The following is a 6296-nucleotide window of genomic DNA, read 5'->3' as shown; positions in this document are numbered from 1 at the left end:
ATGTCTGTTGGCTGGCAATTTTCAGAGTTCATACGACAATGACTTTTAGTCACACTATTCTTTTCAATGCGATGCGCACTACATGGGCGTCGGGGCATCACATTACCTTAAAGAATATGGGGGCAAACCTGTTTATTGTCTAGCTTAGTTGTTTGGGTGACTGGAAAGGTGTCATGGACGGAGGCCCATGGCTGTTTTGGGTTCTGCGGTTGTGTTGCAAGAATATGATGGATTTAGTAATGTTGAGGAATATAAATTGGACAAGATTCTAGTTTGGGCCAGAATTCAAGAAATACCAGATGATCCTATGAGGAAGAAGGCACTGGCGGAGAAGGTTGCAAGGAATGTGGGAGAGCCACCTATAAGGGTGATTGTAATGAGGGGATAATTAACCCATCAAAATTTTCGAGAGCTTGACTCTACCTCAAGGAAGGTTGCAAGGAAAGTGGGAGAATGAAAAGTGGCTTGGGTCTCATGGGCAGAGATGACGCAACCGAAATATATGGGTGGACTGGGCTTTAGAGGTATTGAGCTCTTCAATCTAGCGATGCTAGCAAAACAAGCATGGAGGCTGCTACAAGATAAGAAAACTCTAAGTGGTAAGATTTTAATAGTTGTATATTTTCCGGGGTATGGACTTACATGATGCAGAATTGGGCACCTCTTCGAGCCAAGTATGGCGAGCTATCATAGAAGGAAGATACACTCTTAAGTTGGGGCTTGGGAAGCGTATTGGAACGAGAAAGAATACTTGAGTTTGGGAGGATAATTGGCTCACAAGACTCCCCAAGAAGCCACTAGGGCCACCGTATTCTCCTCACGCCCTCACACTATGCGAGATGCCGTGATTCCACTATTGGTGCCCTTGGAGGCGGCGACCGAACCTTTACAAACAAGGTTGGGGCAATCTCCACAACTTAATTGGAGGCTCCCAACGACACCACGAAGCTTCACCACAATGGAATATGGCTCCGCGGTGACCTCAACCGTCTAGGGTGCTCAAACACCCAATAGCAACAAGATCCGCAAGGGATTACTGGGGGAATCAAATTTCTCTTGGTGGAAGTGTAGATCGGGGCCTTCTCAACCAATCCCTAGAAAATCGACAAGTTTGATTGGCTAGGGAGAGAGATCGGGCGAAAATGGAGCTTTGAGCAAAAATGGAGCTTGGGAAAGGAAGAGGTAGTCAACTTGGGCAAGAAGACCCCCCTTATATAGTGAGAGGAAAAATCCAACCATTACCCACCTACTCAGCCCGCGACATGCGGTACTACCGCACAGGCTTGCGGTACTACCGCTGGGTGGTGCGGTACTACCGCTCACGCGGCATGAGCCAGGTGAGGCCCTGTTGCACAAGGCAGCGAGCGGTAGAACCGTCGGAGCGGTACTACCGCGTGCCCTTGCGGTACTACCGCGTGCCCTTGCGGTACTACCGCAAGGCAGGGCTCATCCTGGGCTGGGAAAGCACGGACTAATAAAATTACATCCGTGGCTACTTCCGCCGAGTTTCGGTCAGTGCAAAAATCCGGCACGGTACTACAACTCATAGGGAGTGGTACTACCGCATAGGGTGCGGAAGTAAAAAAAATTACTTCCGCCCCTACATCCGCTCATGCCATAGTGCTGGGCCAGAGGCCACGGTACTACCGCATGCTAGGAGCGGTACTATTGCACTTGCGATACTACCGCTGCCTTGGGCGGTACTACCATGGCCAGCTGTGGTACTACTGCTCCCTTGAGCAGTACTACCGCATGCCGCAAACCAGTAGCACTAAGAGGCCTTCATCTTCGCAACGACAAGGGGAACAACCGGTGCTCCAATGAAGCAAGGAAAGGTGGTGCAAAGGAACAGATGTGTACGTGATGATTCCACCCTAACCTTTCCAAAGCGGGCCCCCTCTTAATAGTATGGCTTTCCTACGACTCAAATCCGCCGAAAAGAAACATAGAGAAATGCCGTCTTCGATAGGCTCCGAGGGGCACCAAATCATCTTGTGCCTATACATGAGATATCTGAAATGCTCAATGCACACGATTAGTCCGCAAAAGCATTGTCATCAATCACCAAAACCACTCAGGGAGAAATATGCCCTTACAGTCTCCCCCTTTTTGGTGGATTGATGACAATACGGGATTTGCACATAGGGATATAAAATGAAACATAAGCAAACCCAATATCTATAAAATATAGACAGGCTCCCCCTAGATGTGTGCACTCTATAGACATGCTTTGGACTGCACGCCACACATACTAGGATCAACACTCCCCCTATATTTTATAAACAAGGCAATTCTTGCAACAATGTGAATAACACTAAGCATGGAGGCAAGATATGGATGTGAGCATGTAATAAAGGGCACAAGACATAAAAGGCTCACAATCTACTAGATAATAGGAAGACAGTAAGATAAGCTGAGGACATTTGTCTTACACCATATGATAGACTCCTAAACTCACACGAGCACAAGCCAAAGCAAATAAAGGTTCAACAGAGCGAAAGCAAAGCAACACACTCGACACAAGACTCACAAATCCTACACTCTCTCCCCCTTTGGCATCGAGACACCAAAAAGGCAGAGAGAACACCTACGACACAGGTAGTGGCAGAACTCCAAGGCATCACCAGTCATGCTCCTCCTCCGGAGACTCCTCAGCAGCACGGGATGTAGATGGAATACCAGTCTCCTCCTCTGACTCGCTCCACCGGCAGTGTAGTCTGGCCCACTGCTCCTCATCTGTGATCCTCTCCTCAGAGCCATCCTGGACCTCAAGGCCAACCTGCCTCATAATGGCCTTGTCGCAACGACGAGCCATCTTGGCGTTCACATGAGCCCGATACTGACCCTTGGCCTGCATGCAGAACAGAACCTTCATCTTGGCCTTGAGCTTCTTAGCCCAAGTGGGCTCAGTAGATGTAACACCCCGGATGTAACTTTCCATATTTGTAACTCCAACTCTTGCCATTTTCGGCTATGTGTTATGATATTCCCTTCGTGGTCGGGTTTTGTTTTTCGTTTTGCATTTTGTTCATGTCATGCATCTCATATCATGTCATCATGCGCATCACATTTGCATATGTGTTTGTCTCATGCGTCCGAGCATTTTCCCCGTTGTCCGTTTTGCAATCCGGCACTCCCACACGCACCGGCGCACCCCTATTGTTTTTTTTTCATGAGCGGGTGTTAAACGTTCTCGGAATGGACCGAGGTTTGTCAAGTGGCCTTGGTACACCACCGGTAGACCACCTGTCAAGTTTCGTTCCATTTGGAGGCTGTTTGACGCTCCAACGGTTAACCGGGTAACCGCAAAGTCCTTTTGTGTGTTGCAGCAAAAACACCCTCCTAACAGTCCTATAACCCACCTAAGTCACCTCCATGATCTCGGTCGTTCGATCACGATCGTGTGGGCGAAAACCGCACTCCATTTGGAGTCTCCTAGCTCCCTCTACCTATAAATATGTGATCCCCTTCGAAATTTTGGGTCCTGAAACCCTAGCCCCGCTCCCTCTCCGCCGCCGGACGCGTCCACTCCGCGCCGGACGAATCGCCGCCGCCGCGCCGAGCCTATCGCCGCGCGACACCTGTCACCGCCACCACCCGCCGCCGCGCGGCCCACCGAGCCCATCGCCGGCCCGCGGGCCCGCTCGCCTCCACTCCGCCCCGCGCCCTCGCGCGTCCCTGCCGCCCGTCGCCCGTCCCCGCCGCCTCGTCGCCGCGGCTCCCCGCCGCCGCCGCCGTTCCCGGCCGCTGCCGCAGCCCGCCGGCCGCGCGCATCGGCGCCACCGCCCGCACCCGCGGCTTCCCCGCGGCCCGAGCACCCGCAACCGCCGCCTCCTCCAACCTCCCGCTCGCGCCGCCGCCCGCACCCGCGGCTTCCCCGACCTCCGACCGCGTCTCCCTCTCCTCCGGCCACGTCTCCGGTGCAACTCTGGCGAGCCGCCCCGCCTCGGTTCGCGTGCCAGATCTGGGAGAGGTTGACCCCGAAAATTCCTCCAAGTCCCCGAATTATTACATTATGTTGCATTATTCATCATGACATATCTCCTTGCATACTGCTTCGTTTTGCATGCACGATATATCAAAATGTTCATCACGAGATGCTCTTCATTTTGTTCCATTGTGCCATGCTCGTTTGAGTTCATCTTAATGCCGAAATCTCTGGTGCAAGAGTGCTATATGATGTTTACTGCTGTTACTTATCAGAACTAGGTGTTTTGTTATTTTTGTTGCATTTGATGTGTGCATCTTTTGGGCATGAGCTCTACATGTGTTTTGATGTATGCCATGCCATATTTACAGAGGTGTATGCCATGTATTTTTGTGATCTATGTGGTGACTAGCACAAGCATGCAAACTAGGCTTCGTGATGTTTCTGTTTTCAGGGACTTTGCTGTCTGTTACCTGCTGTTATTTTGTTGCCATGTGTCCATGTGCCTACAGTGAGATCCACGCTTTTTTTGAGTATGTTCAATAAGGATGTTTTGTAGATATAGTTGTGCTCTATCCATCCGTGCCCCTGTTTGCAATTATGGAGTGCCCTAACATGTCTTAATCTTGCTCTACTTTTGCTATAAAATATTCCTGGCAGATTGTTAACATGATATTCAATTTTGCCAAGGTTGTTGTAGTTGATCCATACATGATATGTACTTGATCTTGCCATGGTTAGCTTCATAAACATGCCATCTTACTGTAGGTATGCTTTGTTTGTCATGCATTGCTTTGCGATGAGTGTATCGAGCTCACAAAGATGCCTTCATAATGCTGTGAATGCCATGTTCTGTTTTCTGCCAAGTCTGAAACCTGTTAATGAAACTTGCTATGTTTACATGGGTGCCATCATATCTTTTGTTCCTTTTTGGCTCATGGTCAGTAAGGGACTTTTGTTCTATGAATTTAGTACATTCATGCCATGCCTTGTTTTTCTATGTTAAGTTCCTTTAGCATGTTGTTTTCTTACTCTGAACATTGCTACCTGAAGCTCTTTCAGCCATGTTCAGTATTTTCACCAAGTCTGTCAAGCTGATATCTTTTGCACTTTTGTCATGCTTGTTTGAACCTGTTATTTTGTGATCTAGCCGTAGCTAAGTGTTCATCTTTTGTCAAGCATCTCCTGTAGATTACGGTCATATGCTTTGTTGCTATGTTGGGGTGCTGTAGCATAGTTACTTGATGTATTCTAAGTGCTATCATGTTGTTAATCGCAGAATCGTGTCATTCTTGTTTTGCTTGCCATTTGCAAACCGTGCATCCGTTTCCGGTGGTCTTTATATCGATTTCGACCGAAATGATCTCATCTTTCCAGTGGCATACTTGGTTTGCCAAGTTACTGCCTTGTTCATCCTTTTTCTTCCGGAGCACGCATACGCATCGCATATCATATCTCGCATATCATGCATGTATTGCATCATGTTGCTTGTGCATTTCCCGTGATTGATTGTGGTTCCATTGCTTGTGTTCTTGCTATGGGTAGAGCCGGGAGACGAGTTCGTGAACGAGGAACCTGTTGAGTACGCTTACGAGGATTAAGCTTTCGACAACTCTGAGAACCTTGCAGGCAAGATGACCATACCCTCGAAATCACTTCTATCTTTGCTTTGCTAGATGTTCGTTCTATTGCTATGCTGCTCTACCTACCACTTGCTATATCATGCCTCCCATATTGCCATGTCAAGCCTCTAACCATCCTTTCCTAGCAAACAGTTGTTTGGCTAAGTTACCGCTTTTGCTCAGCCCTTCTTATAGCGTTGCTAGTTGCAGGTGGAGTTGAAGTTGGTTCCATGTTGGAACATTGATATTTTGGAATATCACAATATCTCTTATTTAATTAATGCATCTATATATTTGGTAAAGGGTGGAAGGCTCGGCCTTATGCCTGGTGTTTTGTTCCACTCTTGCCGTCCTAGTTTCCGTCATACCGGTATTATGTTCCTTGAGTTTGCGTTCCTTACGCGGTTGGGTGATTTATGGGACCCCCTTGACAGTTCACCTTGAATAAAACTCCTCCAGCAAGGCCCAATCTTGGTTTTACATTTGCCTACCTAAGCCTTTTTCCCTTGGTTTTTCGCGAGCCCGAGGGTCATCTTTATTTAAACCCCCGGACCAGTGCTCCTTCGAGTGCTGGCCCAAACTGGGCGATGTCCGGCGCCCCCTGGGCAACCAGGGTCTATGCCAACCCGACGTCTTGCCCATCCGGTGTGCCCTGAGAACGAGATCCGTGCAGCTCCTATCGGGATTTGTCGGCACATTCGGGCGGCTTTGCTGGTCTTGTTTTACCATTGTCGAAATGTCTTGTA

Source organism: Aegilops tauschii, chromosome 2 (assembly GCF_002575655.3).
Source record: "Aegilops tauschii subsp. strangulata cultivar AL8/78 chromosome 2, Aet v6.0, whole genome shotgun sequence".
In the NCBI taxonomy this organism is placed as follows: Eukaryota; Viridiplantae; Streptophyta; class Magnoliopsida; order Poales; family Poaceae; genus Aegilops; species Aegilops tauschii.
Note: the sequence above shows the minus strand (reverse complement) of the source record.